The following is an 18,664-nucleotide window of genomic DNA, read 5'->3' on the forward strand; positions in this document are numbered from 1 at the left end:
ACTACTTAAATATAAATTTCTACACATCTTTCACCTCGTACAAATTAGGTGCATAAGTATTTGTTGATGATAATGTGCTTCTTAATGCTGCAGCAGCAATATTAAAATGTAATATTATTGAGGTAATAAACATTAAATATTTTAACATTAAAAGAGTCTGCCTTTTGGCCAGGCGCAGTGGCTCATGCCTGTAATCCCAGTACTTTGGGGGGCCAAGCTGGGCGGATCATTTGAGACCAAGTGTTTGAGATCAGCCTGACCAACATAATAAAACCCCATCTCTACTAAAAATACAAAAAAGTTAGCTGGGTGTGGTGGTGCACGCCTGTAGTCCCAGCTACTAGGCAGGCTGAGGCAGAAGAATTGCTTGAACTCAGGATGCAGAGGTTGCAGTGGGCCAAGATCATGCCACTGCACTCCAGCCTGGGCGACAGAGTGAGACTCCGTCTCCAAAAAAAAAAAAAGTCTGCCTTATTAAAGGTATTTATAGTAAAGGAAAACTTATAAAAGATTCGCCCTCATCCCCTTCACAACTAATATATCAGAGTTTTTATAAAACTGTGTTTCTTTAATTGTCAGAACAACAGCAGTTGGATTTGAATTAAGATGAAGCCAGATCTGAGGATTCTAGAGAATACAATAATAAAACTACAGAATAAAATAATTTAAGCTTTCATTTATTTACTATCTATAGAAATAGGCCAAGTATTCACATCATATCAAATAAAAATTTCATGCAGTAGGTATTATTATCTCTAGTTAACAGAAGATGAAACTGAATCTCAGGCCAGGTACTTAGTGTGAAATCACAGTGGCAGTCAATGGCAGAGAGGATTCAAACTTTGGTCTCTCTGACTTGAAGCATTTTAAAGTTTATTTTAATCGTTATAGTCCCAATTTGTAATTAAATACTAAATCTCCTCTGCACCCAAGCAAAATTCTGATCTCCAAATTACAGGCACAAGACCTAAAGAAAATACTTCCAACATGTAAGACAAATAATTTACATCTCATAAACAAATTGCTCCCACAGACAAGGCTAATGATAGTCATAGATATGACCAGGTGGGTGTGGGAACATAAATACAAATTGCTAATTAATAAATATTTAAGTAAATATTTTAAAACATTTCATCTTACTAATGAATGGGGAACTGCAAATTGAAGATACCATTTTTATTTATGAGATAGACAAAAATTCAAAACATCACAATGGAGGACAGGATCTGTGAATTAGTACCTATAAAAATATTTATTACTATTTTTGGGACTATAAAATAGTACCTATTTAAAAAAAGTCAAAATACACATACCTTTTGGCCTATTGGGTGTATTTCTAAGTATGTCTCCTATAGAAATATTTACCCACATGAACTAGGGTGTATGTTTGAGAATATATGTGTGGCTATCTATCTATCTATCTATCTATCTTTTTTGAGACAGAGTCTTGTTCTGTTGCCCAGGCTGGAGTGCAGTGGCACAATCTTGGCTCACTGCAACCTCCACCTCCCGGGTTCAAGAGATTCTCATCCCTCAGCCTCCCGAGTAGCTGGGATTACAGGCATACACCACAACACCTGGCTAATTTTTCTATTTTCAGTATAGTCGGGGTTCTGCCATGTTGGCCAGGCTGGCTTCAAACTCCTGGCCTCAAGTGATCCACCCTCGTCAGCCTCCCAAAATGCTGGGATTACAGGCATGAGCCACTGCACCCAGCCATATGTTTGAGAATTTTCTAAACAGCAGTGTTGAAATTATAAAGAATTAGAACAAATTTAAAGTAAATCACTTGGGGACTGATTAAATAAACTGTGGCACATTCATTAGAATACAATTCACACTTCTAAAATAATAAAGTAGATGTACAAGTAGTGGAAGGATATCTGTGATATATTACTGAATAAAGTAAATTGCAGAATAATGTGTTAGTTATGATACAATTTGGTTAACAAAAATAATGTATGTCTGTATTTTATAATGAAAGGTGTAGCAGGATAGAAATTGAAGTGTTAAAAATGGTCACATCTGAGGCTGAGGCAGGAGAATTGCCTGAACCCAGGAGGCAGAGGTTGCGGTGAGCCGAGATCGCGCCATTGCACTCCAGCCTGGGTAACAAGAGCAAAACTCCGTCTCAAAAAAAAAAAAAAAAAAGGTCACATCTGGCTGGGTGTGGTGGCTCACCCTTGTAATCCTAGCACTTTGTGAGACTGAGACGGGATAATCACTTGAGCTCAGGAGTTCAGCCTAGGTAACATAGTGAGACCTTGTCTATATTTTTAAAACAAAACAAAAACAAAAAGAAAAACATTAAAAAGAAAAAATAAATTGGTAATTCTAAGGATGGAAAGGTGCAAAGAAAAGTAAATAAACATCATAATTTTGGTAAAATTTAGTAATTTTCAACTACTGTTATCTTTTTAAATAAAAATATTTTTAAGTAAAAAAAGATACTTTTATTATTTTATTTTTATTTTTTATATTTTTTGAGACAGGGTCTTGCTCTGTCACCCAGGTTGGAGTGCAGTGGCACGATCTCAGCTCACTGCAGCCTTGACCACCCAGGTTCAAGCGATCCTCCCACATCAGCTTCCCGAGTATCTAGGACTACAGGCAGGTGCCACCATGCCTCGATAATTTTTCCTTTTTTTTTTTTTTTTTTTTTTTGGTGAGACTATGTTTTGCCATGTTGCTTAAGCTGGTCTTGAAATCCTGGGCTCAAGCGATCAGTCTACCTCCCCCTCCCAAAGTGCTGGGATTATAGGCGTGACCCACCATGCCTGGCCTGAGATAACATTTTTTAAAAGTGAGAGTACATTCCTAAACGTGTTACATGGATAGAAACTGATTTGAGAAAAACCTCAAGGAATTAGCTGGGTGAGGTAGCAGGCGCCTGTAATCCCAGCTACTCGGGAGGCTGAGGCAGGAGAATTGCTTGAACCTGGGCAGCAGAGATTGCAGTGAGCCGAGATTGAGCTACTGTACAACAGCCTGGGTGACAGAGTGAGACTCCATCTCAAAAAAAAAAAAAAAAATCTCAAGGAGATCAAGTTAAGGAGACATTGTTGCAAACCATTTAGTCCAATTGTTTCTCCCAATCTGAAGAGGCTATCTTCTGTATATCTGATTTTCTCATTAAAATTATTAAAGTGTAATTTATATATAATAAATTTCTTTTTTAAAAAATATTTATTTATTTATTTAGAGATGGGGTTTCACCATGTTGGTCTGGCTGGTCTCAACTCCTGATCTCAAGTGATCCACCCGCCTCAGCCTCCCAAAGTGCTGGGATTACAGGCGTGAGCCACCGCGCCCGGCCTTATATAATAAATTTCAATCAGTTTTAAGTACACAGTAAGTTTTTACAAATGATAGAAACACAAATATACACTTAGTTTTAAGGCTTCTTGTGTCACTCTTGCTAAGGTTCTGATAACTCATTATTTCAGGCACATTTACACTTTAACAGAATTCTGTTCACATCCTTTAAAGCAAGGTGAAAAAACTCTTGTTAGAATTCTACCAAAGCACGTTATGTCAGGACAAACTATCCGTGTGCCATAGCCCAGGCCACTCATGAAAGCAAGATACAAATAAGTATCTGGCCGCGCAGAGTGGCTCATGCCTGTAATTCCAGCACTTTGAGAGTCCGAGTGGGGTGAATTACCTGAGGTCAGGAGTTTGAGACCAGCCTGACCAACATGGAGACACCCGTCTCTACTAAAATTTACAAAATTAGCCGGGCGTGGTGGTACATGCCTGTAATCCCAGCTACTCAGGAGGCTGAGACAGGAGAATCGTTTGAATTCGGGAGGCGGACGTTGAATTCGGAGAATCGTTTGAATTCGGGAGGCGAGCCGAGATTGCGCCATTGCACTCCAGCCTGGGCAACAAGACTGAAACTCCATCTCAAATAAATAAGTATCTGTGATCTCTAGAGTCTAGACAAGTACTCAGATTTAGAAGATAAATTATCCACTGGAATTCCCATTCATTTTTCTGCAAAAAGACAACACTGCATACTCAAATTCTTTAATTCATTTCAACATTGTTTGATTCCAGATAAAGAACTTGTTTTTCTGGTAAGACATAAGTTACCTTAAATGAATTCCTTAATGCTCTTAAAGCAGTGAGAAGCCTGATCTCTAATATAATCTGTGAAAATGCATCATCCATTAGAACACAATGAGGTTTCCTTCCCACTCTTTCATTTAAAGAGTTTTATGTTAGAACTCGGCCATATATAAGGAGAGGAGGAAGAGACCCATGATAGAGATATGGCCACTAGCTTTCTCAATGGACAACTGGATTTGATACAAAAAGACTTCAACTCTGGGCCAACCCAAACCTGTAGTACACTGGGGGATAAAAACACAGAAGAGAGTTCAGAATGCCACTTACCTGGTTTAGATGTTTAAGTTAGTAAATGCCATGTTTTATGCCTAAATGCTCAACAGGAAGGAATGTAATTAAATATGTCATGATAGAAAACAATAGTGTATACTATTAGGAAATTATTAAAATAAGATTTTAAAAGAATAATCAAAGCAGAACTTTAAAAGTATGTGTGTATATATCTAGTATATGTTTATATGGGTACATATATGTATATTATAGAAAGAAATATACAAAAATAACAGTTGTTACATTTAGTAGAATGATTCTCATATCTCTAATTTTTTTTTTTTTTTAAGAATCTTGTTCTGTGTAATCCCAGCTACTCAGGAGGCTGAGGCAGGAGAATTGCCTGAACCCAGGAGGCGGAGGTTGTGGTGAGCCGAGATCGCGCCATTGCACTCCAGCCTGGGTAACAAGAGTGAAACTCCGTCTCAAAAAAAAAAGAATCTTGTTCTGTCACCCAGTGTGGCACCATCTCAGCTCACTGCAACCTTTGCCTCCTGGCTTCAAGTGATTCTTGTGTCTCAGCCTCCCAGGTAGCTGGGACTACAGGCGTGCCCCACCAGGCCTGGCTAATTTTGTATTTCTTGCAGAGATGGTATTTCACCACATTGGCCAGGCTGGTCTCAAACTCCTGACCTCCAGTGATTCACCCATCCTGACCTCCCAAAGTGCTAGAATTACAGGTATGAGCCACCACACCTGGACTCATTTTCTTTTCTTTTTTTTTTTACAGAAATATATACCCTTTCTCTTAATTTTTTGTAATGACCACATATTACTTCTAAAGTAGAAATGTAAATATATTTTTAATTGTAGAGGGCTATTAGCTTAAATATGTTTAAAAATTATTAAGAATAAATGTTTTTAAAACATTCCAGATATTTGATAAACCCACAATGTCTATTCCTAATAAAATTCATTTTTCAAAAATTACTAAGTCAGTGGCTCACACCTGTAATCCCAATGTTTTAGGAGGCCAAGGCAGGAGGATCATTTGAGGCTAAGAGTTCTACACCAGTCTGGATAATGCAGTGGGACTCCATCTCTACAAACGTTGTTTTTTTTTTTCAAATTAGCCAGGCATGTTGGTATGTGCCTGTAGTTCTAGCTACTTAAGAGGCTAAGGCAGGAGAATCACTTGAGCCTAGGAGTTTGAGGCTACTGTGTAATCTGGACAGCAGAGTAAGACCTTGTCTCAAAAAACATACATAAAAAAAAAAAAGACAATAAAAACAACCCAATAATGGGCAAAAGATTTGAATAGCTACTTTACTAAATAAGATTTATGAATTCCAAATAAGCATATAAAAAGATGCTCAAAAGTATTAATAATTCATGAAAAGCAGATTAAAACCACAATGAGATGTAACTACATATGACCAGAATGTTTAAAATTAAAAGACTGACAGCATTAAGTGTTGATGAGGATATTGAGTGACTGAAACTCTCAGGTATTGCTGGTGAGGATGGAAAATGATACACTTTGGAAAAGAGTTTGGAAGTTTCTTATAATGGTAAACATACTTTTGGCTGATAATTCAGCATTCCCATCCTTAGGCATTTCCTCAAATAAAACAACATATATCTTTACCCAAAGACCTGTATAAAAATTTAATTTTTAAAATTTGTATTTATGGCAGTCCCAAACCGGAAACGACTCTAATGTCCTTTAACTGGTAAATGGGTTGTGGCAGTTCACATAATGGAATTCTATCTCATAATAAACAGGAGGGCATTCGTGGGAAAGAGGATGCCTGGCACAATGGCTCGAGACAAGAAACAGCTTGGTGTATTCATGTAACTATTAGGATTTCAGGGTTGCCAGAAGCTTGTGTAAGGGGGTAAGCTATAGTTAAAACAGACTACATACCTTGTAGACTATGCTAAGACATAGGGCTTGTATTCTTGGTGAAGAGTATAACTCCTACAGTTGGATTTGGGCAGAATAAGATAAACAGGCAGACACTGAGATAAATAGAAAATATTTGTTCAATGAGCACGAGGTAGCATACTGTCAAAGAATCCTAACTTGTACAGGTACGCTAGGAAGTCAAAGACAGGAAAGGGAACAGTGGCTTCCTTTTGAATTTTCCACAGAGTGTGATTTACATATATAGGACAGCTAAGATCTACATGTGTTTCTATGTAATTTCTGCATGTTTGCATTAGATTTACAGTTTCTCTTTCAATGTTCAGGTTAATACATTATTCAAGTCAGAGTAGTGACTGTATTGACACTATCAGAAATTTGATGCCTTTCAAGTAATAAAAAGACTATGGAGGAAAAAAGAACATAATAATTTCTTCTGTTAATAAAGTTAATAGGCCAAGTACAATAGCTCACACCTGTAATCCTAACACTGGGAGGCTGAGGTGGGCGGATCACTTGAAGTCAGGAGTTTGAGACTAGCCTAGCCAACATGGTGAAACCCCATCTCCACTAAAAATATAAAAATTAGCTGGGTGTTGTGGCATGCGCCTGTAATCCCAGCTACTTGTGAGGCTGAGGCAGGAGAATTGCTTGACCCCAAGAGGCAGAGGTTGAAGTGAGCCAAGATCATGCCATAGCACTCCAGCCTGGGTGACAGAGCAAGACTCTGTCACAAAATAAAAATAAAAAATAGAGTTAATAAAGTTTTAACGCTATTTTACTCCAGGTTTTGGCACTAAAATATATCTTCATAAGATGAAGCTAAGAAACATAACATATTTCTATTTAATGAAGTACACAGAATTTATAGGCCACCCTTCAAGAAATTTGTTGAACAAATAAAGCCCATTAGGATGGGTTGGTTATAGCTATAGGAGTGTCCCAGATGGAAATCTAAAATAGGATGAAGCTGGATCATGGTCACCAGGGAAAAGCTGGAACCAAAGAAGCAGAGGAGCTAGGGGAAACAGTCGTCAGAATTGTTCCCAGAAAGTAATAATGGAGACATATTGCCAAGTGCTGCCTCTATACCAACTTTCCTCGGCAGTCCTGAGTGCTCTTCATTGGTCTGTAGCATGTGAATGGGGTAACCAGAGGGCCATGCTGGAAGGAAAGGATGCATGTCTAAAGGAATGACTAAGTAGAGGACTGAAGAGTGAGTATAAGACAATGAATCAGCTCCAATGGGTTATGGCCCTTCTCTAAGAATATTTAACTAATTGGACTCATGTAATTTGTGGCTGTGACATTTACGTCTAAACTTAGCTGAAAGCATGACTTTGTCCACCTTGTGTCCCAATTCTGGTAACTAGGCTTCTATTGCAAGCCAAAACTCTAGTGTCCACTTTTACTTAATTCAGATTTAAAAATAGGTCTGCATTGTTCCATTTGTCAGTATCAAACACATTGGTTTTCATGGTAACTCAGTCTATTTAGAACTTTCTTGGCTTTTGCTAGTCCTACTCTCATGGAATGGAATTCTGACTCTGAGTAATGAATAATTAAACGTAAATGCTTCTGCTAAAGTAGTTTCACTGGCTAGATGCCAAATAATAATAAAGTATTAAGTATCATGCATACCAGTAGCGAAGTCAAGTTCAAAGTAATGGCTTGATCCTTCTGGGAAAAAAAATAAGTTTACTGCGCTCTAGGAATGATGATCACTTAGAAACCAAATAATATTCGACTAAACTAAGCTGACTATTTCAAGGAGGGGAAAAAAGAAAAATTCTTTACTTATCACCTTTGCATCCAGGATACAAGTAAATGTTATTATAATGATAAGGAAATGATTAACAAATTCAATCAGAACTCCTAAAAATAATAATATAATGAAAGATTAGAAAGATTTGCAAATATTAAAGAAATCAATGGGCTGGGTGCGGTGGCTCACGCCTGTAATCCCAGCACTTTGGGAGCCTGAGGTGGGCGGATCATGAGGTCAGGAGTTCAAGACCAGACTGGCCAAGATAGTGAAACCGCATCTCTACTAAAAAATACAAAAATTAGCTGGTGCCTGTAATCCCAGCTACTTGGGAGGCTGAGGTAGGAGAATTGCTTGAACCGGGACCTGGGAGGCAGAGGTTGCTGGGAGGCAGAGGTTGCAGTGAGCCGAGATCATGCCACTGCACTCCAGCCTGGGCTACAGAGCAAGACTCCATCTCAAAAAAAAAAAAAAAATCAATGAATTGCGGTTAACATACCAACACAAGCTAATATTAGAAGGACCCCTTTCTCCCAATGCAAACACATAGATCAAATATAATAAAGGAAGATTTGTCAAGCTTGAAATTGACAGGAAAATCTCCAAACTAAATTCCCTGCATACAACCAGGAGCTGACCATCCCTTGAAATAGAAGAAGCTCAGCCACTGACCCTGCCTAGCAAAATGCAAAGGAGCTTGCCCTGTCTAAAATCTTGGGCAGAAAAGAAGTCACCCACAGGAAGCCAGTACCTCTACCTGTGGAGTCCATGATCATTTTGCCTACTTGGCTAGAATGATCCTAAATGGAGATGTTTGCATTGTAACTGGTCCAGGTATGGTGAAATCTATCAGTGTAAGCAGAGGCAAATGTGGAATGATCTTGTGGTTCAGATTCTATATCCTGAGTACATAGTAAGAACACCCAAATCAACCCCCTGCTGGAGAAGAATTTACAGTTGGAGATTATAATCTGTTTCAGGAAATGAATGAATCACTGTAAGAAAGTATTAGCCAGACACAACAAATAGGAGAATTTGTAAACCAGGGAAGAGAAAAAAGGATATAGTCTAGTTGTAAAGATACTTTGAAATAAATATTTGTAAGTAAGGAAGGAATACCATGACAATGAAAGAAAAAGACCATATTTTAAGTAAGAGCAGGCAGATTTGTAAAGGAGCCAAATAGAATCCTCCTGCAAATAAAACATATACTCAAGAGAAAAAAAAGTACTTAAATGGATAGAGTTCGAATCTCTTTTCTTTCATTAGTTTATCTAAAGCTCTGATGGTCTTTTGTTGCTTAAATCTGGAGATTAACTCTTAACATACATTTATTTTAAACAGGAAAGATTAATTTCCCCTGCCACTCTGGAATTGAACATAGAAGACTGGATATGCTTTACAACCTATTTTTGGAAATTAATTGCAAACCCTAGTTTTGAGCTCTGAATGCCACACTAAAATTCTAGCATACTTAGCATGAGTTTTCATTGATTTCTAATAAATTAACATAAAAATACACACAAGAACATTTCTTGGCAATCTCCCAAAGGGACACTCCTTTTCAAACATTCTAGTTATAGTAAAGTAACAGGTAATTAGTTAACCAAATCATTATTTTAACTATGTAGTGACTGACACATATTCTAAAACAAAATTGTAAAGATAGCAATTTACATTTATAATTAAAGCTACTATTTCTGGTACTTATAAAATCTATTTTTAGTCTCAGAACAAGGAAAAAATAGGGCTATTCTAGTAATGCTAATGTAACTGATAATATCACTGTTACATAAATGAAAATTATTTTTAAAATAGTTTCACAATTTAAATACCTTAAAATGCCAAGTTAATAATTCTTCTCCTACCACGGAAACATATGAAGAATAAATTATATAATGGTGGAAATTCATGTTTTCTTTCCAAATAACCTTGTATTTGATATATTTGACATTATAGTTCTTTCTTTCAATTCTATAGAGAATAAATGCAAAATAGTAGTGAATGTTCAACAGGAATGAGAGTCTTCCAATAAGTCACTGTTACTTGTTAAGTACACTGTTACTTGTTAAGTCACTGTTACTTGTTAATCACCTCTTGTGATTAATATCCAAATCAAGAAGCCATTTAACAATGAATATACATACTATACATATGCAAGAACTGCTAGGTCATACAAACTTTTATTAATTGGGGAGACTAATCTTTTAAAAGAGAATAAAGGGCAAAATAACAACAATACAGTTAAATGGAAAAAATAATATCAGTGTCTTTATGAAAAGCATCCTATTCAGTGACATAAATTTAAATTTTGAAGGCTCTGGGGGGAAATGTGGGAAATGGGTTCATTTCCAAATATAATTTTGCAATGTACCTTAAAATTTTCTCTAATTTAAAAAACAAACTGGCACTGAAGAAGATGATTAGGTAAAAAGAACATCAATAAATACAAAGAACAGTTGTATTTATTCCTTTGTTTTTTTTTCTGAGACGGAGTCTCATTCTGCCACCCAGGCCGGAATGCAATGGTACAATCTCAGCTCACTGCAACCTCTGCCTCCTGGATTCAAGTGATTCTCCTGCCTCAGCCTCCCGAGTAGCTGGGATTACAGGCACATGCCACCATGCCCGGCTAATTTTTGTATTTTTAGTAGAGATGGAGTTTCACCATGTTGGCCAGGCTGGTCTTCAACTCCTGGCCTCAAGTGATCCACCCACCTTGGCCTCCCAAAGTGCTCCAAATGCTGGGATTACAGGCATGAGCCACTGTGCCTGGCCAAGTTGTATTTATTCTAAGGCTTTTTTTTTTCAAAGATAAAATGGATTAAGGGAAGGTAATGTACTTTGCAAAATGCTGATTGGATAGGTTTATACAGCACCAACTACACAGCAATATTTAAATCAAACTCTGATTTAAAAAAAACAAACCTGGCTGGGTGTGGTGGCTCAAGCCTGTAATCCAAGCACTTTGGAGGCCAAGGCGGGCGGATCACCTAAGATCGGGAATTCAAGACCAGCGTGACCAACATGGTGAAACCCCATCTTTAAAAACAAACAAACAAACAAACAAAAAAACACTAAAAGCATCAATTTTCCAATGGTGAACTGTCTCAATAACTTTGCTAATAAAGGCTGAGCTACCATCAGCACGCAAATACCACTGTGGCACTAAATTACCAGTTAATTAGAATAAACTTGAAAGCTAACATATCAATGCAAATTAATAAATTAGTTATCTTTGTATTTAATATTGAGATGTTATAAAGCCTAATTCTATGAAAGATATTAAAATTTTGCTGTATTCTTATGAACCTGAGAGACTGAATATGTAAATGGACAATGGCCAGAACATATATAAAAATAAAACTTTGACCAACAACCTTTAGCAACCTGTCCAGGGAAGCAACTCCCTTACCTACAATAAACAGCCCAGAACACCAGTCTATTGCAGACAGAATTAAGACAGAATTGCAGGAAGCCAGGTTACTATTTCTAGTGACAATCCAGGAAGCTAAATAATCGTCAGTCCCAAATCATTAGGACTTGATTAATAACTGACAGGTTCCCTAATTGTTGTCTCCACTTTCAACTTAGAACCAACTAGAGAAAGCCAAATATGTACCCTAACAAATCACATAGGATGCTCTGCTTCTGGTTCGCCTGCATCCAGCACCCCCACGCCAGCAGCCTCGGATCAGGGAATCCCAGAAGCTTTTCCACTCTTTTGCCTGCCTTTGAGTGTCTGCCAAAGTGCCAGGGAAAATGGCTGACTCCCTTGCTATAGCAAGCACAGAATAAATAGCCTTTACTTTTCTTATTTTATTGGTCATCATTTATTTCCACAAATGCATGTAAATAGAAGGTATTACTAAAGTTAGTATTTCATAAAAAGCTAACAATCATTTAGCCCTTATCATGAATCACACACTGTATTAAATGTTTTTGTATGAGTTATCTAATTTTACAATAAATATAAACATTCTTACTGAAATTGATATTATTACTATATTCATTTTACAGATGAGGATACTGAGGCTGAGAAATATTGAATAACTTGTTTAATATTGAGATAAGGGCCAGTGCGGTGGCTCATACCTGTTGTAATGCCAGGCCTCTGGGAGGCCAAGGTAGGAGGACTGCTCGAGCCCAGGAATTTGAGACCAGCCTGGGCAACAGAGCAAGACCCTGTCTCTACAGAAAAATAAATTACATAAATAAATAAAAGTATTAAAAAAATACTGGCCTGGCACAGTGGCTCATACCTGTAATCCCAGCACTTTGGGAGGCTGAGGCAGGCAGACCACCTGAGGTCAGGAGTTTGAGACCAGCCTGACCAACATGGAGAAACCTAGTCTCTCCTAAAAATACAAAATCAGCCAGGTGTGGTGGCACATACCTATAATCCCAGCTACTCCAGAGGCTGAGGCAGGAGAATTGCTTGAACCTGGGAGGCGGAGGTTGTGGTGAGCCGAGATCGCGTCATTGCACTCCAGCCTGGGCAACAAGAGCAAAAATCTGTCTCAACAAACAAACAAACAAAACCAAAAAAACCACTGAGATTATAAGTGGTAAATCAAGTGTTAAAATCAAGACCTTCTAATTCCCAAAAGGATAGCTCTTAACTACTATAGTAAATTGGACTTGAAATTACTGAGATAAGTACATGTTTTAATTGCTTTCAGAAGAAAATAAAAAACACAAAATTAACATTTTGTTGTATTTCAAGCTCACATGTGGTCACAAAGTAATATATAATAAAAGAGGAAGATAAATTGGAATTCATTTATATCAATCTCATTATTTTATAAATTACATAAGTGACACTGAGAGGAGTGAAGTACTTTGACCAATATTATATATCTAGTTAACAGACAACATGAGATTAAAGCCTAGATCTTCTGACTGACAGCCCAGATATCAAGCAGATTTCACAGGGATACAGAACATTTGCCTGGGGAAATATATAATTCTTCACAAACTTTATGCAACAGTGTAATGCTAGCACATTCCAAACAAATTACATAACATGGCTAAATGCCTATCTTTTATGGAAATAATGAGCTAAATGTTATTTGAGAGACCACTGAAATTCAACAAGTATTTATTGAGTGCTCCATCACGTTCGGTATTGTTCCAGATACGTAAGTTTCATCAGTGAACGAAATGAAAAATACCTGATCTTACTTGTTTACATTCTAGTGGGTGGAAACAAACATTATGCAATAGGTACAGGAAGTGGGCAAATTCTATGTTAGACACTGATAAGTGCTATGATAAAAAGAAAGTAGAGCAGAGTGAGCTTGGGAGTGCCATTTTGCAGTGAGGGCAGGCCAGTCTCACTGAGGAGGTGAGGAAGTTAGCTATGCATATAGGAAGGGAAAGTGTCCCAGGCAGAGGGAAGAACCAATGCAAAATTCTAAGGAGCAAGTTCTCTTTCTTAGAATATCAGAATGAAAATCGTCGACAAAGTGGTCTGAATGCTCTAATTTGTTTTGCCCAATTCAATCAATTGTGCAGAAATTGTATGTGAATTTTATATTAATGATTTGAATAATGAGACTGAGGTCCCTGCTGCTTGAGTCATCACTACCTGAAACTCCAAAACCACAAATCCCCTTCACAGAAATCCTGGGACCTTCCGCCAACCCCACTGGAAGTGAAACATAGGAGAGGTCGCATTTCTTCTTTATGGCTCCATTTGTGAGTTCCCCGTAACACCAATAAACAAGACTGTGTATGGATTTGAGACTACTGAAAAAGTTGTTAGAGAATAAGAATGTAAGATGAACAGAGAGAAGAGGATAGCAACATGGTTGGCACAAAGTGCCTAGCAAAAAAGTTTTAAGAACAAGCCTCTCTAATATTCAATTTTAAATTCTGGCACTGTTGTGATAGAAAATATCCTGTCTCCCCAAATCTTCAACAAAGTCCGTTTGATTTATATGTGTTTGGCACATTTTTGGCCCACAGTGTCTGTTAGATGAAAGAACAAATGAATTCAAGGGAGCTGAATGCAAAAAGCAACAGGCCCCCAACCCTTCCCTTCCCAATCCCTCCAATGTTGTTTCCCAGAGGTAACCACATTTATGTCATTGTTTTTAGTTACCCTATCTGTAAATAATCTGCTCATGCTACAAAGTTTTGATGCCTCAATCTTAGTTGTTGCATACTCACTTCCTGCCAAGATAGATAAAGATTTAACTACATTAAACCACCCCAAATTTTCCCTACTCATAACAACTAATAAATTATATCACTAGTCAGAATTTCACTTATTACATTTGCAAGTTTAAATAATCTAATTAAACTCACAGTTCTTGCTTCAATATAAATTATATCTCTTCACTTTGCCAGGTAAGAATTTTGTATCCCTTCCCCTTGTCTTCATCTCTGGTTCCTTTATTACACTATCATGTTTCACATTTACAACCTGTTCTGTAACTATAGTTAAGCAATGCTTGCTCTGCCTACAGATGGACTGTATTTCTGAAAATCAGTAAATGATGTTTATGTTACATCTGTGTAAACAGTATTCACTGTCCAGGAAAGTTACCTTCTATGTCTCTACTTGTACAACTTTTTATCATATACCCCGCTCAACTAAATTACAAATTGCCTTTTTACTTTGTCTTGGATTGTCTACCTTTATGGCATCATTAGACTAGGTTCTTCCAACATTTCCAGAACACTAGCAAATCCAGGAACTCCTTTTTTTCCTACAGGCAGTTCTTCCTTACAGTTCCGAAGTCTTTCAATCTGGATAGGCAGGCTTCCTCTTGCACAACTATCATCCTGGAACCTGTGTTCATTGCATTTCTGAATTTGTTCCACTGTTTCACAGATCCAATCCACTCCATTTCCTTCAATAAGTCTCTTGTTTTGCTGGCCTATATTCTCAAGAAACATCCTAAAAAGGAATATTAGTGAGGCAAAGCTTTCTCAAAAGTTTCATTTTCTTTTTCAGCCTGCCCACATATTTTATCAGTAGTTTGGCATGGTGTAGAATTCCAAGTTCAGGAGGCATGGTGGCTCACACCTGTAATCTCAATATTTTGGGAAGCCAAGGAGGGATGATGGCTTGAACCCAGAAGCTGAAGACCAGACTATGCAACTCAGTGAAACCGTCTCTATAAAAAATTAAAAAATTAGCTGGCATGGTGGCTCATGCCTGTAGTCCCAGCTACTCAGAAGGCAGACATGGAAGGATCACTTAGCCCCAGGGGGTCAAGGCTTTAGTGAGCCATGACTGGGCCACTATATATCAGCCCAGGCAACGGAGTGAGATCCTGTGTGGACAAAAAAAAAAAAAAAAAAAAGGAATTCTAAGTTCAAAGTCATTTCTCCTAGGAACTTTCAGGGTTCCTTGTATCTTAACACTCACTCAAAAAAGTTTGTTGCCAGCCTGATTTTTATTCCTTTACAGAGGACTTGAACTTTCTCCCTGGAAGCTTTTAGAATCCTCTCTTCATCCTTGCTAACCTTAAATTTCATGATATATCTGTGTATATACATTTTGTTTGTTTTTCTGTTCAGTACTTAGTAGGTCTTCTATATTTGCAGAATCATGTCTCCCTTTAGTTCTGAAACTTTTTTCTTAGTAAGCAAGTTTCATCCAACCACTTTCTCTTTTCTCACTTTCTGGAACTTCTACTATTCTGCTGCTGAAAATGTAGATTAACTCTTAGGATTTATCTTTTCTCTCTCTGTTGTTCTCTACTTTTCCTCTTCTCTTTAATCTTGTAGTAATGCAAACAGAGCCTACCAACTGACCTTACAGGCTATGAGACAGAGAAATAAATCTTTCATGACACATGTTTATTCCTTCCATTTAGTTAAAGGGTTTATCCAACATCAGCCCTGCTGGGTTTACTGGGTGAGTGCTACCTATGATTGCGAGCATTCACTCCTACTACAAGTCAAGATTCATTCTGAGTGCTGTGTATGCAACAGTGAACAAGGAAAAAAGTTCCTGACTTCTTTAACTGACTTTGTAGTAGAGGGAGACAGACGATAAAAAAACTAAAATGTTACATGTCCAGTATAATTTCGGAGTCAGCAGCTGTAGCTGCAGCTTTCTGATTTTACAGGCAGCTTTTTGTTCAGAGACAGACAGCAGCTCTTTGGCGGCTTGCTCTTACAGTGTGACTCTAGGCATTTTTCTGTGAGTTCTACGTTTCTTCGGTCCTCCTATGATTCAGCAGAATATATAATACCTGTTGAGAAATTATTTTTATCCTTAAATTAGCTACAGTGAATTCCATGAATTCTGTTCTAACTGAGCCTGACTGCTACAATAGTCACAAAAATAAACTGTACTTTTCAGCAAGAAGCCTCCTTGGTATTTTTCTTTTTGTCCTCTGAGGCCAAACTGCAGGGCCAAAGCTCATTTAAGTTCCCAGCACAGCCCCTGACCTCAATTTTGTATGTACTCAGGGAAGCATTCCTACTATTTGCCATCTAGACAGATAATTTAACTGATGAGAATTCCAAGCTGACAGCTAAACAGAGGTATTCAGTGTACCAAAAAGTTTCAATGGGCTTGAGGATTATAAATCTGAAAGGCATATGAGCTTCCCAGAGCTTCAAGTTAATAAAGGAGAAACATATGAATATAAACCAGGTTAAGCCTAAAATTTGATATACCCACTTTACTATTTGATCTGAATATACTGCAAGAACACTCAAAATGAAAATGAAGACATGAAGCAAAAATTTATATATGCTGACGCTAGTTATAAACATTCTGAAAGTGTCAGACATTATGTTTACTAGAACCCCGTGAGTCTTATGCTGTCAAATTATGGCCTTTTATGACATGGTCCATTGACATATTTGCTTAGAATTTATGAAATACAACAGTTTACCCTGAATAGTTTACATTAGAATTATTTATTTGCTTTTGGAAAATGCATAAACGTACTATCTTAGTCATCTCAGGCTGCCATAACAAAATACCCTAGACTGGCTTAAACAACAGGAATTTATTTTCTCACAGTTCTGGGGCCTGGAAATCCAAGATCAAAGATTGGCTGATTGCCAGTCAATTTGGTTCCTGGTGATTGCTCTGTTCCCAGTTTGTCACTTTCTTGAAGAGAGAGAGTGAGTGACCTCTGGTGTTTCTTCATCTTCCTATATGGCACCAACCCTATCAGATTAGGACCCCACCCTTATAGCCTCATTTAACCTTAATTATCTCCTTACAGGCCTTTGAGGCCCCATCTCCAATACAGTCAACACTGGGGGCTAGGGCATCAACATAAGAATTTTGAGGTACACACAGTTTAATGTACAGAACATACTTTCCAGAATTTTGCTATTAGAAAACATAAAGATATTTTACAATATTGATAATTGTAAAAACTAACCTTTATTTAGTGATCAACATCAGCCAACACTATGATGTTTTCTAAACGTTTCCTTATTTAATCCTTACAACCAATGAGGTAAATTCTATTATCTTCCTTTTACAGATGAGGAATTGATGCTCAGAGGTGCTAAGTAAGTTAACCAAGATCACACGGCTAGTACAGTAAGGATTCCAACACAGACAATCCTCCTAGCCACTATGTTACAATTTAACATATAAAATGCTGGCACATTATATATCAGTAAGAAGAGTTGTTCAGTAAGGATTTTACAACAGGTGATGCTGGAGAATGAGAAGGTACTATGAACTGGCATGGTTATGTGTGTGAGATAAGCCCTACTTTAAATATACTATTGAGGGCACTGAAAGGAGGACTGAGTTCCTATTATGTAGGTATTGGGAGTTTTAGCTTATATACCAATTTGCACTCTCAGCAACAAGATGTGAGTTGTTTCCCTACAATTTCACCAACCCTGGATTTTATATTTAAATAAGACCTCCCCTACAACTTCAAAATAAAAATACGAAAATACTGATATAACCCATTTACTACAAGAATAATCCTCTATGTAATCACGTGCCTGCTTTAATCACAAGTCATTATCAAGCACAAACTATGCCAAGTTCACATGGTTAAATGTAAAGCTAAGATTAAGGTTAAAATTTGATATGCCCAGTTTATTATTTAACCTGAAAATACTGTAGGAACACTTAAAAATAAAAACAAAGACATAAAGGAACAATTTATACAAAGTTCTTATAAGCATTCTGAAAGTGTCAGATATTATTTAAATTATCTGGATTGGGGAGGAGGCAGAGCAAGATGGCCAAATAGAAGCCTCCACCAATCACCCTGCCTGCAGGAACACCAAATTGAACAACTAGCCATAGAAATAATTACTTTCATGAGAAACAAAAATCACAGGAGCAATCACAGTATATGTTTTGAACTTTATATCACTGAAAGAGGCCCTGAAGAGAGTAGGAAAAACAGTCTTGCACTGCTGACACAAACCTTTCCCCTTTCCCTGGCAGTGGCCCTATGGTGCCGAGAGAGAACCCGTGCACTTGGAGGAGGAAGAATGCAGTGATTGAGGAAACTGGCATGGGAACTAGAGGAAAACACCACCAGGCAGAACTCAGGCAGCAGCAACGAAGGGATCATCTGGACCTGCCCTAACCAGAGGGAACTCGCCCATCCCAGTGCTCAGAATGCATTCCGGCAGACCTCATACCACAGGCTAAAGTGCTCTGGGGTCCTAAA

The 18,664-nt window shown here is 37.6% G+C and overlaps 1 long non-coding RNA gene across 2 annotated transcripts in view; it reads right to left on the bottom strand.

Annotated features, from left to right (window-relative positions):
- LOC105725876 (uncharacterized) overlaps positions 1-18,664 on the bottom strand; it is a 64,179-nt gene that overhangs the window by 34,352 nt on the left and 11,163 nt on the right. Inside the window, exon 2 of one of the 2 annotated variants that reach the window (XR_010345577.1) lies at positions 12,430-12,527. This is a non-coding gene — a long non-coding RNA (uncharacterized LOC105725876). Of the gene's footprint in view, positions 1-10,961; positions 11,099-12,429; positions 12,528-18,664 lie in introns of those variants that run through there. The other variant, XR_010345576.1, reaches the window with a different exon arrangement.

The sequence above is a fragment of the Aotus nancymaae genome, unplaced genomic scaffold (assembly GCF_030222135.1).
Source record: "Aotus nancymaae isolate 86718 unplaced genomic scaffold, 86718_ANA_hifiasm-v0.15.2.pri h1tg000036l, whole genome shotgun sequence".
In the NCBI taxonomy this organism is placed as follows: Eukaryota; Metazoa; Chordata; class Mammalia; order Primates; family Aotidae; genus Aotus; species Aotus nancymaae.